At 59.6% G+C, this 3498-nt stretch overlaps 1 long non-coding RNA gene across 1 annotated transcript; it reads right to left on the bottom strand.

The window, feature by feature from the left end:
• Nucleotides 1-209: 209 nt before the first annotated feature.
• On the bottom strand, nucleotides 210-806 carry LOC107185072. Its single transcript, XR_001515989.1, has 2 exons — nucleotides 747-806; nucleotides 210-559 (listed from the first exon to the last, which is right to left on the bottom strand). It is a non-coding gene; the product is annotated as an uncharacterized LOC107185072 (long non-coding RNA).
• Between the last annotated feature and the right edge of the window lie 2692 nt (nucleotides 807-3498).

Genomic DNA, 3498 nt, shown 5'->3' with positions numbered 1-3498 from the left:
AGTCTTGAGGTTCAGACCTTCTTCCCCCGCTAGGCCACATCAGCTCCTGTCAAAGGCTCCCACACCCCCCAGGTCCTTTCCCCTTGGGGTACTTGCTCCCCTTCTCCCTCCCCCAGCTTGTAAGTTCCACAGCACAGGGACTGCCTTATTCATCGCAGTATCCCCAGCATCTAGCGCTGCCCCTAGCACCAGGAGGCACTGAACGTGTGTTTGTTGAGTGAATACATGCTAGTATTTATTCAAATATTGTTGAGCACTATTTAAGTTCCTTGAGGGCAAGGGTCACGTCTGCCGTGTGTAACTTGTCCTGGGTCCCTGCGTCCCTGCCTGAGCCATGCGCGTGCCTGCGCGGTGGGGCTATAACCAGCAGGTGGCGCTCTGCTCGCCGGTGCCTGACCTCCAGCTCAGCAGGTGGACTTCGGGTTCAGGGTCCCATTCCCATGCAGCGGAGGCTGACGCTGCCCCTCCTGTGGTCCAGACACGGGGCCAAACGCTGTCCGGTGCACCGGTGATTCCCAGCACTGAGCTCTGGAGGGCCTGCCAAACACGCTGCCTGGGACTGGGCCCGAGCCCCGGAGTCAGTGGCTTTGGGGCGGGGCCCAAGAACCCAGGTTTCGAACCTGTCCCCGGGCGGGGCTGCCAGTCCTGATGGCCCAGGGACCACCCGGGGAGAAGCGCTGCGCGCAGCATCCCGTTTGACCCCACCCTGCCCCACCCGCTCCGGGGAGCAGCGCCTCCCCGCTCACCCGGGAAGAAACGAAAGTGGGACGGGCCGAGGGATCTGGCGGAGGCCTCAGCTGGAGCGGCTGCCTGCCCTCTGCCTCCGCGCAGCGTGTCTGGCGGGTGGGAGTGGCAGCGCCTCTCGCTCTGCCTGCCCGTCCTGGTTCCAGGGAGGGCGGTCAGGAGAGAGCGGGCGTGGCCTGTGCGGGTGCGGGGACAGGGACCTGGGCACGGGGAGGCCGGAGCATTCCGGGTGTCTACGGCGTGTCTAAAGCACTGTCACTGCTGCCTAACCCTGGCCTCGCGGTGCCGGCCAACCAGCATCCTGCTCGGATGCTGTGCGCGGCCATGACCGCCTCCCTCTCCAGGACTGACGCTCTCGGGAGAGGACTGTCCTTTCCACCTGAGAGCCTCCCCACCCAAGGCCATGCCCACTCCCTGGGGCAGCGTATTCTCAGACAGGTCCTTCCACCCTCAGCACCACTCCGAAGGGTCGCCATAGCCCCAGGGCTGCCAGTGCAGGCAGCCCCGCGGGTCTCCCCCTGCCTCACCCCCAGGAAGGGGGCTTCCCTTCCCCCACGGTATGCATCCTGACCGCATCCCCCATGAATGTCCTGCACACAGATCTCCGTCTCCTGGGGAATCCGTCCTGCAGCGGCTTGTCTGTCCCCGCACCGTGCTAAGCGCTTACGCATGTTATCCCATGTGATGCTGCCACAGCCCAGGGGGCAGGCATGTTCTTATCCTGTTTATGGATGAGCATGGAGGAACGGAAGGGCTGCATAACTGGCCCAAGGTCACAGAGCTGGCAAGTGTCAGAGCCAGGACTCCCATCAGACTCCGGAACTCTGAAGTACGCATTACACATTATACAACACCCTTCCAGAACATTCCTGTGGTCGAGCCACAGGAGAGATTAAACAAAGGAAACAGCTTAAGATATAGTCTGATTCAAGGAAGGAAAACTCTGCTGCCCTCAGTCTTTCCCATCAGCCTCTCGCCGTGCCTGCACCCAGAGCCCTGCTGCTCAGGTTCAGTTCAGCGGTTCTTACCTGGAAGAATTTGGCTCCTCAGTGGACTTTTGCCAATGTCTGGAGACTTTTGGTTGTCAGGCCTGGGGGGATCCTAAGAGTATATAGGAGATGGAGATCAGGGATGCTATGAAGTGTCCTACAGTGCACTAGGCAGCCACACACAATCCAGCCCAAAGTGTCAGGCTCAGACGCCCTGAGATCTAGGTTGAGGCCTGGTGTCCAACAGAGCAGGTGACCACATGGGACACTGTTGGCCTCACGCTGTCCCCATGCAGTGACCCGTGGGAGTAGGCTTTGGTGAAGGTGGTCAGAGATACTTGAGCATGGGGGTGGGGAGCGGGTTCGGAAGGCAACCCTCCAACTTCACAAACCTTGAAGAACGAGTGTTACCCCATTTAACAGGTGAGGGACTGGAGGACCAAGAAGTTACATGAGTTGTGAGAAGAGAGAAACCTGTTGGCCCTGGAGGCTCCCTCTTTCCCCCTTTCATAACCTCAGCAGCCCTTCAGTCACTTGCAGACAGTCAAGTGCAGGGCAGGGGATGCCTGCAGACTGTCTCCCCCCTCCCCCGCCCACACACACACACCCATCACAGCACTCAGCATCTAGGGAAGGGGCATACGAATCTCTCTCGCAGGAGTGAAAAGCAAACCTGGGAAAAGTAACCAAAAAACCCGAAGATGAGAACATGGCGTTTTGTATGCCGCCGCCTGGGTAACAGCGATGAGAGGACACATACCTGAGTGCTGTGTATTTATTCACTGGATCGCTTAGGGGACACACAGGAGCCAATAGGAGTGGAAGCTTCTGGGTGGCCGTGGGTGGCCGAAGACACGGCATGAGGAGGAAGACTTTGCACTTTTTGAATTTCGTATTGTGTCCATTTATAACGAATTAATATAAATAAAACATTTATAATCGTACCTGGCACATAGTAAGTATACATATAAACTATTGTTGTTTTTATTAATCATATAAATTATTTGGAGGGGCCGAGGCCTGGGAGGGGAGAGCAGAGCTGGGTGGTGGGTGGGAGCGGGTCTGACCCGCCAGGTGGGTGGTCTGGCGGTGGCCGGGAGAGGCGACTGGGGACAGGGCTCCTGGGAGCTCCCAGGAAGCAGGGGGGACGTAGGTCTCCCTGTAAAGCTGGGGACACGCTCCCGGACCAGACCCCAGGTTTCTGTGACGCGGAGGGCGACTCCAGGAGAGGCCGCGGGACCTGGCGCGTTCAGGCTGTGCAGTGAGGCCTCCGTCAGCAAGGACAGTGCTTCAGAGGGCACGCACGGCCTGTCCTCTGGGTTGGCTCACTGGCCTTCCAGGGGTTTGCAGCTGGCCCTGTCTCATGGGCCATCAGGACAGGGCCCGGGTTCCCCGTCTCCAACACAAGTGGGGACAGCGCCCCGCAGCAGCAGGGCTCGGAAGGCCTACAAGACCCGGATGCGCTTACATGCCTGTCTCTTCTGACTTCTGTTCTACTGGAGCCTGGCCGCCTGCGGAGCACTTGGGAGCACGGACACGGACACAGCCTATCAACTCCCCAGGGTGTATCTGGACCGAGGACACATCCTCGGGGAGGCGGGAGGAGAACTGCTCTGCTAATTCTCGGGGTTTTCAAAGGAAGATGATCCTGGCACTGCAGGGGGGTAACGCGGGTGGGGGAGCAGCTTTCCGCAGGCAGTCTGGCCCCGGGAGAAGGCAGTGTCAGGAGGAGCGGCCACTTCGCACCTGCGCGCACACCAGCTGA

This window comes from Myotis davidii, unplaced genomic scaffold, assembly GCF_000327345.1.
Source record: "Myotis davidii unplaced genomic scaffold, ASM32734v1 scaffold167, whole genome shotgun sequence".
Classification (NCBI taxonomy): Eukaryota; Metazoa; Chordata; class Mammalia; order Chiroptera; family Vespertilionidae; genus Myotis; species Myotis davidii.
The sequence above is the reverse complement of the archived record's forward strand: the minus strand, read 5'-3'. Positions and strand labels throughout refer to the sequence as shown.